The sequence below is a fragment of the Acinonyx jubatus genome, chromosome B3, assembly GCF_027475565.1.
Source record: "Acinonyx jubatus isolate Ajub_Pintada_27869175 chromosome B3, VMU_Ajub_asm_v1.0, whole genome shotgun sequence".
Taxonomy (NCBI): Eukaryota; Metazoa; Chordata; class Mammalia; order Carnivora; family Felidae; genus Acinonyx; species Acinonyx jubatus.
The window spans coordinates 39,124,949-39,140,132 of NC_069386.1; the positions used below are offsets into that span (position 1 = coordinate 39,124,949).

General features: G+C 39.8%; 1 long non-coding RNA gene and 1 other non-coding gene across 3 annotated transcripts in view; both read right to left on the bottom strand.

Annotated features, from left to right (window-relative positions):
• The window catches only part of LOC113601847 (uncharacterized), a 38,263-nt gene extending 24,438 nt beyond the window's left edge, over positions 1-13,825 (bottom strand). Inside the window, exons 1-2 of one of the 2 annotated variants that reach the window (XR_008299116.1) lie at positions 13,246-13,825; positions 11,970-12,116 (exon numbers count right to left, since the gene is read on the bottom strand). This is a non-coding gene — a long non-coding RNA (uncharacterized LOC113601847). The remainder of the gene's footprint in view (positions 1-11,969; positions 12,117-13,245) is intronic. The other variant, XR_008299117.1, reaches the window with a different exon arrangement.
• Positions 13,826-14,096: 271 nt separating this feature from the next.
• Positions 14,097-14,212, bottom strand: LOC113602132 (U5 spliceosomal RNA). Its single transcript, XR_003423495.1, has one exon. It is a non-coding gene; the product is annotated as a U5 spliceosomal RNA (small nuclear RNA).
• Positions 14,213-15,184: the final 972 nt, after the last annotated feature.

A 15,184-nucleotide genomic window follows, 5' to 3' on the forward strand; every position in this document is an offset into this window, starting at 1 on the left:
TAAACAATAAAAAATTACAAATAGGGGCACCTGGGGTGCCTGGGTGGCTCAGTTGGTTGGGCGTCCAACTTCGGCTCAGGTCATGATCTCGCGGTCTGTGAGTTCGAGCCCCGCATCGGGCTCTGGGCTGACAGCTCATGTCCTGGAGCCTGTTTCGGATTCTGTGTCTCCCTCTCTCTCTGACCCTCCCCTGCTCATGCTCTGTCTCTGTCTCAAAAATAAATAAATGTTAAAAAAAAAAAATTTACAAACAGGGGTGCCTGGGTGGCTCAGTCAGTTAAGCGTCTGACTTCAGCTCAGGTCATGATCTCACAGTTCGTGAGTTCAAGCCCCGCGTTGGACTGCATGCTGACAGCTCGGAGCCTGCTTCAGATTCTGTGTCTCCCTCTCTCTCTGCCCCTCCCCCTCTCACACTCTGTCTCAAAAATAAACATTTAAAAAATTACAAATAAATATGCAAAGAATAAAGAGAAAGAAATCTAAATATATCACTAAAGAAAATAAACAAACCATGAGAGAAAGATAAGAATCAGAGAAAAATCTCCAGAAATAACCATGAAACAAGTAATAAAATGGCAATAAAACATATCTATCAATAGTTACTTTGAATGGAAGCACTTGGGTGGCTCAGTCAGCTAAGCATCTGACTCTTGACTTTGGCTCAGGTCATGATCTCATAGTTCATGGGTTCAAGCCCCACACTGGGCTCCACTCTGTCAGCCCAGCTGAGCCTACTTTGGATTCTCTCTCTCCCTCTCTCTGCCCATCCTCCACTTACACACATGCACACACTCTACACATGCACAAAATAAACAAAATTTAGTAACAAATAATTATTTTGAATGTAGATGGACTAAATGCTCCAATCAAAAGACATAGAGTGCCACAATGGATTAAAAAAAAACAAAAACAAAAACAAAAAACAAGACCCATCTATACGCTGACTACAAGAGATTGATTTTAGACCTGAAGTCACCTGCAGGTTGAAAGTGAGGGGTGGAGAAGCATCTACCATACGAATGGATGTCAAAAGAAAGCCAGAGTAGCAATGCTTATATCGGACAAAATAGACTTTATTTTTTAATGTTTACTTATTTTGAGAGAGAGAGAGCATGAGAGGGGAAAGAGGCAGAGAGAAGAAAGAGAGAATCCCAATCTGGGAAAGAGAGCCCCAGAAACGGGGCTCAATCTCATGAACTGTGAAATGATGATCCCAGCCAATATCAAGAGTCACATGCTTAACTGACTGAGCCACCCAGGTGCCCCATATATCAGACAAAATAGACTTTACTTTCTATAATTTATTTATTTTTTATAACTTACATCCAAGTTAGTTAGCACATGGTACAACGTTTTCAGTAGATTCCTTAAGCCTCTTACCCATTTAGCCCATCCCTCCTCCCACAACCCCTCCAGTAACCCTGTTTGTTCTCTATATTTAAGCGTCTCTTCTGTTTAAACTATATAGACTTTATTTTTTTTTTAATTTTTTTTAACGTTTATTTATTTTTGAGACAGAGAGAGACACAGCATGAACAGGGGAGGGGCAGAGAGAGAGGGAGACACAGAATCTGAAACAGGCTCCAGGCTCTGAGCTGTCAGCACAGAGCCCGAAGCGGGGCTCAAACTCACGGACCGTGAGATCATGACCTGAGCAGAAGTCAGACGCTTAACCGACCAAGCCACCTAGGCGCCCCTAAACTAAATAGACTTTAAAACAAAGACTGTAACAAAAGACAAAGAAGGGTACTATATAATAATAAAGGGGACAATCTGACAAGAAGATATAATAACTGTACATATTTATGGACCCAACATCGGAGAACCCGAATACATAAAATAATAGTAAACATAAAGGAACTAATCGATAATAATACAATAATAGTAGAGGCTTTAACATACCACTTACATCAATAAACAGATCATCTAAACAGAAAATCAATAAGGAAACAAGGGCTCTGAATGACATACTGGACCAGATGGATTTAACAGATATATTCAGAACATTCTATCCTAAAACAGAATACATATTCTTTTCAAGCGCACATGGAACATTCTCCAGAATAGATCACATATTAGGCCACAAAACCGGTCTCAACAAGTTCAATAAAACCAAAGCCATACCATGCACCTTTTCTGACCACAATACTATGAAACTAGAAGTCAATCACAAGAAAAAAATCTGGAAAGACCACAAATACATAGAGGTTAAGTAATATGCTACTAAACAATGAATGAGTCAATCAGGAAATAAAAGAAGAAATAAAAAAGATACATGGAAACAAATGAAAATACAATGGTCCAAAACCTTTGGGATGCAACAAAAGTGGTTTTAAGAGGGAAGTAAATATAATACAGGCCTACCTCAAGAAGCAAGAAAAATCTCAAATAAACAACCTAACCTTATGCCTAAAGGAACTGGGGGGGAAAAAAAAGCCTAAAGCCAGCAGAAGGGAGGAAATAATAAAGATTAGAACAGAAGGGGTGTGTAGGTGGCTCAGTTGGTTAAGCATCTGACTCTTGATTTCGGCTCAAATCATGATCTCACAGTTCATGAGTCTGAGCCTTGCAAAGGGCTCCATGCTAACAGTGCGGTGCCTGCTTGGGATACTCTCTCCCTCTCTCGCCCTCTCAAAAAGTAAATAATTTTTTTAAAAAATCTAAGAAAAAAATATTAGAGCAGAAATAAAAGATATAGAAACTAGAAAAAACATTAGAACAGGGGAGGCTTGGCTGGCTCAGGTGGTAGAGCATGTGACTCTTGATCTTGGGGTCACAAGTTTGAGCCCCATGTTGGGCACAGAAGTTACATTAAAAAAAATAATAAATAGGGGTGCCTGGGTGGCTCAGTCAGTTGAGCATCCAATTTTGGCTCTGCTCACGATCTCATGGTTTGTGAGTTCAAGCCCTGCATCAGGCTCACTGTTGTCAGCTCAGAGCCCGCTTCAGATCCTCTGTCTCCCTCTCTCTCTGCACCTTCCCCACGCACTCTCTCTCTCTCAAAAATAAACATTTAAATAATAAATAAAAGAACAGATCAATGAAACCAGAAGCTGATGCTTTGAAAAAATTAATAAAATTGATAAACTTCATTCCAGATTTATCAAAGAGAAAGGACCCACATAAAATCACAAATGAGAGAAGAGAAATAGCAACCAACATCACAGAAATACAAACAATTAAAAGAGATTATGAAAACTATATGTCAACAAATTGGACAACCTAGAGGAAATTGATAAATTCTTAAAAACATATAAATTACCAAAACTAAAGCAGAAAAAAAATTTTGAACAGACCAATAATGAGCAAAGAAATTGAATCAGTAATGAAAAACCCCCAGCAAAAGTCCAGAACCATGGAACACCTGGTTGGCTTCGTTGGTGGAGTATGCAATTCTTGATCTTGGGTTGTAAGTTTGAGCTCCATGTTGGGTGTAGAGATTACTTAAAATATTTTTAAATAAATAAATAACTAATAAAGTAAAGAACAAATTTGAGTCACCTGGCTGACTCAGTTGGAAGAGCGTGTGACACTTGGTCTTGGGGTCAAGAGATTACTTAAATAAATAAACTTAAAAAAAAAAAAAAAAAGTCCAGGGGCCCCTGGGTGGCTCAGTCAATTGAGCATCCGACTTCAGCTCAGGTCGTGATCTTGCAGTTTGTGAGTTTGAGCCCCCCATCAGGCTTGCTGCTGTCAGTGTGGAGCCTGCTTCAGATCCTCTGTCCTCCTCTCTCTTTGTCCCTCTCCCACTCATGCTAGCTCTCAAAAAAAAAAAAAAAAAAAAAAAAAAAAAAAATCCAGGACTAGTTGGCTTCACAGGCGAATTCTACCAAATATTTAACAAGTTAATACCTATTCTTCTCAAACTACTCCAAAAAATAGAAAAAGAAGGAAAATTTCCAAATTCATTCTATGAGGCCAGCATCACCCTGATACCAAAACCTGATAGAGACACCACAAAAAAAGAGAACCACAGGCCAAATCTCTGATGAACATAGATGCAAAACTCCTCAGCAAAATACTAGCAAACTGAACCCAACAATACATTAAAAAACTCATTCACCAAGGGGCACATGGATGGCTTAATTGATTGGATGTCCGACTCTTGATTTTGGCTCAGGTCATGATCCCAGGGTCGTGGGATGGAGCCTTGCATTAGGCTTGGTGCTGAGCGTGGAGCCTGCTTAAGATTCTCTCTCTCCTTCTGTCCTTCCCCTGCTCACAAGTGCATATGTGTTCTCTCTCTCAAAATAAATAAATAAACAAAACCTTAAAAAAATCACTCATCACAATCAAAGGGATATACTCTTGGGTTGCAAGGATAGTTCAATATTCACAAATCAATCAACGTAATACATCACATCGATAACAGAAAGAACAATATCATTTCAATAGATGCAGAAAAAGCATTTAACAAAGTACAACATCCATTCATGGTAAAAACCCTCAACAAATTAGGTTTAGAGGGAACATCACCCAATATAATAAAGCCATTTATAAAAAATTCACAGGTAATATCATCCTAAATGGGAAAAAACAGAGCTTTTCCTCTATAGTCAGGAAAAAGTGGTGTCCACTCTCACCGCTTTTATTCAACATAGTACTGAAAGTCCTAGCCACAGCTCCCACAACAAAATGAAATAAAGTTCAAGATATTTGCAGATAACAGGATACTATACGTAGAAAACTTGAAGGTCTCCACCAAAAAACTGCTAGAACTGATAAACAAATGCAGTAAAGTTGTAGAATACAAAATCAATGTAGACTTTCTATACACCAATTTCTATATACCAATAATGAAGCAGCAGAAAGAGAAATGAAGTAATCAATCCCATTTTATAACTGCACCAAAAATAAGATAGTTAGTCCTCCTTCCCAACATGGTGTAGTCAGTTAACATCACCCAGCTGAACCTGCTACAGCTATAAATGCTCAAGAACAAGCTGGACCAAGGGGCACCTGGCTGGCTCGGTCAGTTAAGCATCCAACTCTTGATTTCAGCTCAGGTCATGATCTCATGGTTCGTGAGTTTGAGCTGTGAATCGGGCTCTGTTCTGACAGTGCAGGGCCTGCTTGGGATTCTCCTTCCCCTCTCTCTGCCCCTCTTCTGCTCACACACTCTCTCTCTCAAAAATAAAATAAACAAGAAAGAAAGAAAGAAAGAAAGAGAAAGAAAGAAAGAAAGAAAGAAAGAAAGAAAGAAAGAAAGAAGGAAGGAAAGGAAGGAAGGAAGGAAGGGAGGAAGGAAGGGAGGGAAGAAAGGGAGAGAGGGAGAGAGAGAGAGAGAGAAAGAACGAACAGACGAAGGAAGGAAGGAAGGAAGGAAGGAAGGAAGGAAGGGAGAGAGAGAGAAAGAAAGAAAGAACGAACAGATGAAGGAAGGAAGGAAGGAAGGAAGGAAGGAAGGAAGGAAGGAAGGAAGGAAGAAAGAAAGAAAGAAAGAAAGAAAGAAAGAAAGAAAGAAAGAAAGAAAGAAAGAAACTGGACCAAGAACTGGAGTTCTTGCCCACGTCCATTGCCCAGCTCAAGGTGGGGCAGACCAAGTATGTGGAAGCTGTGGACTATTTGAACATGCTGTAACAAGAACAATGAGGGGGAAGAATTACTCCTCCCACTTATGAGTTCTATGTATGTCCTTGGGAGGTGACATGATGTGGAACATGTACTCATTGATGTGGGAAGAGGCTACTATGTAGAAAAGACAGCTGAGGATTTCAGGGACTCTTTCAAGAGGAAGATAGACTTCCTCACCAGCCAACTGGAGGAAATCTAGCCAGCTCTGCAGGGAAAGCATGCTGTCATGCTTCATGCCAGAAGATTCAGCAGCTCACTGCCAAAGCCTGAGAAGTTATTTCAGAAATGGGGCAGAGGGACCCTACTTCAGGAGCCTGAGGCTTTGTGGGCATGGCTTCCTGGGGTCAGGGAAGAGAAGTGTCTTGTGTTTAATGCTAATAAATGTGCCAGCCGGAAAAAGGAAAAGGGGAAAAAAAGTAATAATAATAAGATACGTCGGAAAAAAACCTAACCAAAGAGGTGAAAGATCTGTACTCTGAAAACTATAAAACACTGATGAAAGAAATTGAAGACACAAAGAAAAGGAGAGAGACATTCCATGCTTATGAATTGGAAGAATATTATTAAAATTTTTAAAACATTTTTTATTTATTTTTGAGAGACAGAGACAGCACCATGAGCAGGAGAGGGGTAGAGACAGAGGGAGACACAGAATCCTAAGCAGGCTCCAGGCTCTGAGCTGTCAGCACAGAGCCCGACGCTGGGCTCGAACCCAAGAGCCATGAGATCATGACCTGAGCCAAAGTCAGACGCTCAACAGACTGAGCCACCCAGGCACCCTGGAAGAGCGATTATTATTAAATGTCTGTATCACCCACAGCAATCTACACATTTAATGCAATTCCTAACAAAATAGCAACAGCATTTTTCACAAAACTGAATAATCCTAAAATTTGTATGGAAACACAAAAGACCCCAAATAGCCAAAGAAAACTTGAAAAAGAAAAGCAAAGCTGAAAGCATCACAATTCCGGACTTCAAGTTATATCACAAAGCTGTAGTCATCAAAATAGTATGGTATTGGCGTGCACACACACACACACACCAGACACATAGATCAATAGAACAGAATAGAAAACCCAGAAATGAACCCACAATATTATGGTCAATTAATCTTCAACAAAACAGAAAAGAATATCCAATAGGAAAAAGACAGCCTCTTCAACACATGGTACTGAGAAAACTGGACAGCAACATGTAAAAGAATGAAACTGGGCCACTTTCTTACACCATATACAAAAACAAATTCCAAATGGATGAAAGATCTAAATATGATACCTGAAATCATAAAAGTCCTGGAAGAAAGCACAGGCAGTAATTTCTCTGACCTCCACCATAACAACTTTTTTCTAGATAGGTCTCCTGAGGCAAGGAAAATGAAAGCAAAAATAAACTCTTGGGGCTACATCAAAATAAAAAGCTGCACGGTGAGGGAAACAATCAACAAAACTAAAAGGCAACCTATGGAATGGGAGAAGATATTTGCCAATGACTTATCTGATAAAGGGTTAGTATCCAAAATGTATATAAAGAATTTATAAAATTCAACACCCAAAAAATAAATAATCCAATTAAAAAATGGGCAGAAGACACGAACAGACATTTCTTTAAATAAGACATCCAGATGGCCAACAGACACATGCAAAGATGCTTAACATCACTCATTATCAGGGAAATGCAAATCAAAAGTACAATGAGATATCACCGCACACCTGTCAGAAGGGCTAAAATCAAGAACACAAAAAACAACAGGAGTTGGCAAGGATGTGGAGAAAGGGGAACCCTTGTGCACTGTTGGCAGGAATGCAAACTGGTGCAGCCACTCTGAAAAACAGTATGGAGGTTCCTCAAAATGTTAAAAATAGCAATACCCTATGATCCAGCAATCGCACTACTAGTATTTACCCAAAGAATACAAAAATACTAATTCAAAGGGATACATGCACTCTGAGGTTTATAGAAGTATTATTTACAATAGCCAAATTATGGAAACAGACCAAGTGTCCATTGGACTGATGAATAAAGAAGATGTGATATATATATATATATATATATATATATATATATATATATATATATATATATATATACATACACAATGGAATATTATTCAGCCATAAAAAAGAATGAAATCTTGCCATTTGCAATGACATGGATGGAACTAGAGTATTATGCTAAGCAAAATAAGTCAAAGACAAATACTATATGATTTCACTCAAATGTGGAATTTAAGGAACAAAACAAATAAGCAATAAACAAGAAAGAGGCAAACCAAGAAACAGACTCTTAACTATAGAGAATAAAGGGATGGATACCAGAGGGGAGGTGGGGGGGGATGGGTTAAATAGGTGATGGGGATTAAGGAGTGCACTTGTCCTGATGAGCAGCACAGAGTGATGTACGGAAGTGCTGAATCACTATATTGTACACCTGAAACTAATACGACACTGTATGTTAACCAAGTGGAATTTAAATAAAACCTTTTTTAAAATGCCCAAATAAATATCTCATAATAAATGGCTGAATAAATACATTAGACAGAGAGAGAGAGAACAGATCAGAAAGTCCCCTGTTACCTCAGGAGGTAAAATACCCTTGAGGAAATGAAGAGGCTGCTCTATTGACAGGGAAGGGGCTCCCCTAGGCAAAAACCCAAATGTTCCAGAAAGGCGAACATTCGAATTTGTAATTCGAATTGCTATGTGTTCTGGAGAACCTCCTGGGGCTGGACGGTACAGGGGTCTTGTAGGGGGCCTTCTGAAAGAAGAGGCCATCAGTGCTTGCTGGTGTGAGATCCCAGGGAGTGCTGAGGGGAGTGCTTCTAGGCCTTGAGGTGACCCTCCTCCCAACATTGCTGAGCCTCTGTGTTACTGTCTAGTTTTGGAAGATTAGAGCAATGCTTTATTTTGCATATCACTTTTAAACATTTCCTTTTCGTATCCATCCTCTCTTGTCTGCTTCTCATGACATCCTGTGAGGCAGACAGGGAGAAATCGCTGTTTTCTCACAGAGAGGACTGGCTCCTCTTGAAGCCACTTAATGGGAGATTATCTTCCTCCTATTGCTTCCTTCCACATTTCCTGGGACATACTATTTTCCTGGTGTTGGCCAGGGATACAAGGAAGGATAAGACTAGGGTGTTAGAAGCTTCTAGGAAAAGCAAAACAAGGATAACATCCAGTGGAACATGAGAAACTAGGTATAGTGACAAAGTTATCACTGTGATAGTGTAGGCCATTTTCTTTTCCAAATTGACTTTTTTTTTTTTTAAGTTTATTTGTTTTGAGAGAGAGTGCATGTGGGCACGCATGCATGCCCATGAGGGGCGGGGAGGTCAGAGGAGAGAGAGAGAATCCCAAGCAGGCTCCACACTGTCAGTGCAGAGTCTGACACAGGGCTTGATCCCACAAACTGTGAGATCATGACCTGAGCTGAAATCAAGAGCTGGACACTCAACCAACTGAGCCACCCAAGCTCCCCCTAAATGAATTTTTAAATCAGCTTGTCGAACAACATAAAAGTTCCTCTTGAAACCATAGAAAAACTACCAAAAAAGTACACAAGAGTATACTGAAGATATAACCAGAAATTAGTGGGCAGTTTTGGGGGGGGGGGGGCGGCTGCACACTAGAGAGGATCATCAAACTCCAAATTTGGTTCTTTGGAAAAAAGCTAATAAAATCGACAACTTCTGACAGATGTACAAGGTCAAAAAAAGAGAAGGCATAAATAAATAATATTGGGAATGAAAAAAGGACATTACAGATAGAGCAGAGTCAAATGACAGAGAATAGTATCAACAACTGCAGGCCAATAAATTTTAAAACTGCAGAAAATGTACATATTATATACATAAAACCTAGATATAACTTAGATATATGTATATAACTTGCATATCCATGTTTATAAAACTTAAAAAAACTGACTCAAGAAGAAAAAGAAAACCTGAATGTCATATAACAAAAAAGACAAGAATCACTGGCAAAACATCAAGCCTCAATGGCTTTGCTGGCAAACATCAAGGAACATCTAGATCATTCCAAGGTGATATAGACTCTCCCAGAGGTTAAGGTGGAGGGGGGTGAGGGAGGAAAGAATACTTTCCAGCTCATCTTATAAATTTCTATATCCTTGATAATAAAACAAGGGCACAATAATTAAGTAATATTTTTACTGGCCAATCCCATTAGAGAATTTAAATATAAAAGTCTAATCACAATATCAGCAAACTGAGTCCAACAATGTTTAAAAATACAGTGTGATTAGTTGGGTTTTGTGGATTGGGTGTTTGTGTCCCCCACCCCCAAATGAATTTGTTGAAACCCAATCCCAGTGTGATGATATGGGAAGTAGGGCCTCTGGGAGGTAATTAGGTCATGGGGGTGGAGACTTCATAAATGGGATCAGTGCCCTTATAAGAGGACAGAGAACTAGCTAGCTCTTTTTTCACTGTGTGAAGAAGATACAAAAAGCCAATTGTCTGCAACCTGGGAGAAGGGGAAGGGCAGTAGCTATCATTTGGCACCCTGATCTCAGACTTCCAGTCCCTTAGAACTGTGAGAAATAAATTTCTGTTGTTTGAGCCATCCAGTTTATGGTATTTTGTCATAGCAGCCCAAGCTAAGACAGATTTACTCTAGAAATGCAAGATTGGCTTAACATTTGGAAATAACTCAATGCCATTCACCACATTAAAAATCTCAAAGAAAAATCAGAGGCACCTGAGTGGCTCAGTTGGTTGAGCATCTGACTCTTGATTTTGGCTCAGTTCAGGATCCCAGAGTTGTGGGATTCAGCCCCAAGCCGGGCTCTGCACTGAGGGTGGAGCCTGGTTAGGATTCTCTCTCTCTCCCTTTGCCCCTCTCCCCCAAGCTCACTCGCTTGCTTGCGCGCGCTCTCTCTCTCTCACAAAAAAAAGTTTCACTATCATTTCTGGAGCACCTGGGTGTCTCAGTTGATTGAGCATCCAACTTTGGCTCAGGTCATGATTTCACGGTTGTAAGTTCAAGCCCCATATTGGGCTTGCTGCTATCAGCCTGTCAGTGCAGAGCCAACATCAGATCCTCTGTCCCCCTCTCTCTACCCCTCCCCTGCTTTTGCTCTAAAAAAAAAAAAAAAAAAAATATATATATATATATATATATACACACACACACACATAGATGTGTGTATATGTGTGTGTACATATGTATTTTTTAAAGTTCCACTATCATTTCTACTTAACATTATACAATATACATTATACAATAAACATTGTATATGCTGGCTGCTCAATAAGAAAATATATATCTAGGGGTTCCTGGGTGGCTCAGTTGGTTAGCACGTCTGACTTCAGCTCAGGTCATCATCTCATGGCTCGTGGGTTCGAGCCCCACATCAGTCTCTGTGCTGACAGCTCAGAGCCTGGAGCCTGCTTCGGATTCTGTATCTCCCTCCCTCTCTGCCCTTCCCCAGCTCACACACATGCGCGCTCTCTGTCAAAAATAAACATTTAAAACATTTTTTAAAAAGAAAAAATATATCTAAATAGTAGAAAGGAAGAAATGAACTCAGATAATATATCTTGTAAATAGAAAACTCAAAATAATCTACACACAACTTATTAGAGTTAATGCAAGAGTCAAGCAAGATTGCCTGATATAAAATCCTATACAAGAGTCAACTACATTTTTTTTTAGACTCCACCCACATATGGGCCTTTCACTCAGGACCCAGAAATCAAGAATTGCATGCCCTACCTACCAACTGAGCCAGCCAGGTGCCCCAAGAGTCAACTACATTCATGTACAAGAGCAATGTACAATTAAGAAATGCAACTTTAAAAATTAACAAAGGGTAGGGGAAAAAAGGAAAAAATAACAAAGGGTGCAAAATCTTTAGTAGACATTTTTAACATTTTTTATTGAAAGATAATAAAAAAAAACTTACACATATGGAGAGAGAAATCATGACCATGTAGAAGATGAAGATTCAATTCTCCCTAATTAATTTACAGATTTAATTCAGATCCAACAGGAATTTTCATAGAAATCAACAAGGCAATTTTAAACATCGAAAAAAATATTATTAAGAGGGAGGGGGTGTGAGAAGTGGAGAGGGGCAGAGGGGAGAGGGAGAGAGAGACAGAATCCAAAGCTGTCTCCACACTCAGTGAGAGCCTGACAAAAGACTTGATCCCACAACCCTAGTATCATGACCTGAGCCGAAATCAAGAGTTGCTCACTCAACTGACTCACTCAGGCCCCTTAAACATTTTTGAAAGATCAAAGGATAGCCAAGTTACTCCTGTATGATATTAGCTCAAGGAAAGACAAATTACACCCATGGAACAGAATAGAGAGCCCACAATGTTTATGGCATTGACTGTGGTGATGGTTTCATGGATGTATACTTACCTCCAAACTCGTCAAATTGTATACATTAAATACATACAGCTTTTCCTATGCAATCATACCTCAATCGACTGGTTTAGGAAAAAGAGCCCAGAAACATTCCCAGGCATATAAGGAGAGCTGATGTATGTCAAAGTTGTCAAAGAAGATCTAGTGGGGAAAGGAGACATCAATCAATACATAGTGCAGGACAACTGTCAGTGGGGAGGGGGTGAGGGATAAAAATTGATCCATACTTCACACTATGCACAAAAATTCAGTTCCAGATTAATCAAGGACTTAAATATGAAAGACATAACTTGAAAAGATAGTTTCCTAAATAGCTTGAGGTAGTAAATTATTAAACAAAACACTTTTAAAAAGCACAAATCAGAAGAAAAAAAGTGATCTGATAACATTAAAATTAAGAACAGTTCACCAAGACACAAAAGAAGAGTGGAAAGGGAAGCTATTACCTGAAAGAAGTTAACCAACAAAGAATTACTATTTAGACTCTACAGTCTAAAGGTGGTGTTAAAACTTCCAAAATAAGACAAAGATTCACAATCTAAGGAGGAAAAATGGGCAAAAGGCATGTATAGGCATTTCAATGAAGATAAACCACGATGGCAAAAAAAAAAAAAAAAAAATTCTTTGAAAAGATATTCAACTTTAGTAGTACCTAGAGAAATGTACATTAAAACCACTGTCAGGGGCACCTGACTCAGTAGTGTAAGCGACCGAATGACGATTTCAGCTCAGGTCATGATCCCAGGATCATGAGATCAAGTCCCATCTTAAGACTCTGAATGAGGGGCGCCTGGGTGGCTCAGTCGGTTAAGCGTCCGACTTCAGCTCAGGTCACGATCTCGCGGTCCGCGAGTTCGAGCCCCACGTCGGGCTCTGGGCTGATGGCTCAGAGCCTGGAGCCTGCTTCCGATTCTGTGTCTCCCTCTCTCTCTGCCCCTCCCCTGTTCATGCTGTGTCTCTCTCTGTCTCAAAAATAAATAAATGTTAAAAAAAAATTAAAAAAAAAAAGACTCTGAATGAGCATGTACCCTGTTTGGGATTCTCTCTCTCCCTCTGCCGCTCTCTCAGGCGCGCTCTCTCTCAAAATAAAACACAAAAGAACCCAAAAAGCCAAAAAACCACTGTCAGGTATTAGTCCCACTAGATGGGCAAAAATTAAAGTCAGCATACCAAAGACCAGTAAAGATGAGAAGCTATGATAACTACACAAATGCCACTGGCAGAAATGTAAACGGGTACCTTCACTTGGGGAACAAATTATTACACTTACCTGCCCTGACCCAGTGGTTCCACTCCACACATTAAGAAAAGAAAGTCTTGCACATGGTCCCTGTGAGTAACATCATTTTAACAACCCAGATCTAAGGAAAGAAACCAAACCTCCGTGAAGAGAGAACGGATCCATAAATTAGTCCATACAGTGTAATACTATAAAGAGCTGTGTTGCCCAATACCATTAGTTCCATCATGCTGGTTGAGCACTTCATTGCAAAGCAGCTAATACTAATTGAAAATTACAAAGGGCAAGGGGCGCCTGCACGGCTCAATTAGTTAGGCGTCTGACTCTTGGTTCTGAGCTCAGGTCACGATCTCACCATTGGTGGATAAAGCCCTGCACCTGGGCGGCCATTGAGCCTGCTTGAGATTCTGTTCCCTCCTCTACTCGCTCATATTTTTCTCTCTCAAAGTAAATTACGTATAAAGTGGAGAAGAAACTACACCACCATAAAGATGTAAAATTTCTAACGTTCTATATTGGCTCTACATTCAAGAGCTTAGACTTTGTAGGTTAAATATATAAACCCAATAAACCTCACACACCTTACTTTCCCGTAATTGTGTACCCAACTTTTTTTCGCCCGGAAAAGCCACCCACATAAAAGACAAACGCTTTAAAAAAAAAAAAAAAAAAGTACCTCAAAACCCAAAGGGGCTGTTTCTAGAAATTTAAAAGAACACGAAACAAACACGTAATTTCAAGAATTATGCGCGTAAAAAGCAACTAAATAGGACATACTAACGGCAGTTAAAGTAACTTGAACGAAACACTTACCTTTTCTTAAACAGAGAAAAAAAACACAGACACCAATAAAGCCCACTCTGTTCTTTTTGACGACATATAGCCTTACTAGTGCAAGGCCTCAAAAAATTATTTTAAGACTCAGAATTGTTCCTCTCCACGGAAATCTTTAGTAAAAGGCGAAAGATTTATACGATCTGAAGAGAAACCGGAGTATGCGATCCCTAACCCTAACCTGAAACTCGAGTAAAATGATCTCCTGGTTCACTGATGGTGACTAACTAACGACAAGAGTCAATGCCCTAGTAAAATTTTCTAGAATAATATGTATGTATGGGTCTATTTTTAAGATATACAAGTGGAAGAATTTTTTAATTTTGTTGCTTTCAACTGGTATCGGTGCAGTGCACTGTGGGTATGCAAATCATTGGGGTCACTGCTCTTTTGGTTCAGAAAATAGGTTAGTATTCACGCGGTACCTCGGCGTCACCCTTAGGGGGCGAGCGGAGTACTGGCTGAGTGGGATCCAAACTCCGTCTTGATTAAGAGACTCAGGTTTCTGTTATTTGTACACCTGAATTTTATTTCTGTTGAATGAAGACTTTGCCATTAAATGGAAAGAGGGAAAATTAGAGAATAAGTAATTGACCCAAAATTCAAGACGGTGGTTCACTCCATGGGGAGTGAGGGGTAAGGCTGGGAAGGGCATACAAGAGCTCTAAAAGTGACTTTTTTCTTAAGCTGTGTAAGCACCTGTGTTTTGTTTGTCCTTGGTTTAACCGTACACCTCAAGGGTATGTACTTTTTTTTTTTTTTTGTAGAGAGAGAGAGCGCGCGCAAATGAACTAGAGGGAGAGAGAGAATCCCAAAGCTGGGCTGAAGCATATCCCATGTGGGGCTCAACTCAGGAACCAGGAGACTATGATTTGAGCCAAAGTCAGATGCTTAACGACTGAGCCACCCAGGCGCTCCCAGGGTGTACACTCTTGAACAGTGCATTTTTGCCGTTTGAGAAAAATTCCTGGCAGTGTCCTGTTTAAAATTGGAGCCTAATGTGCTCAGTTTCCTGCCCCACCTGATACTACTTTGGGAGATGAAATCTTGTATTCTCGTTTCGGATCCCATGTCTCCTTATTCTCCTTAAGAGAATAAGTCTCTTATTCTCCTTTTTCTTTTTTCTTTTTTTTAA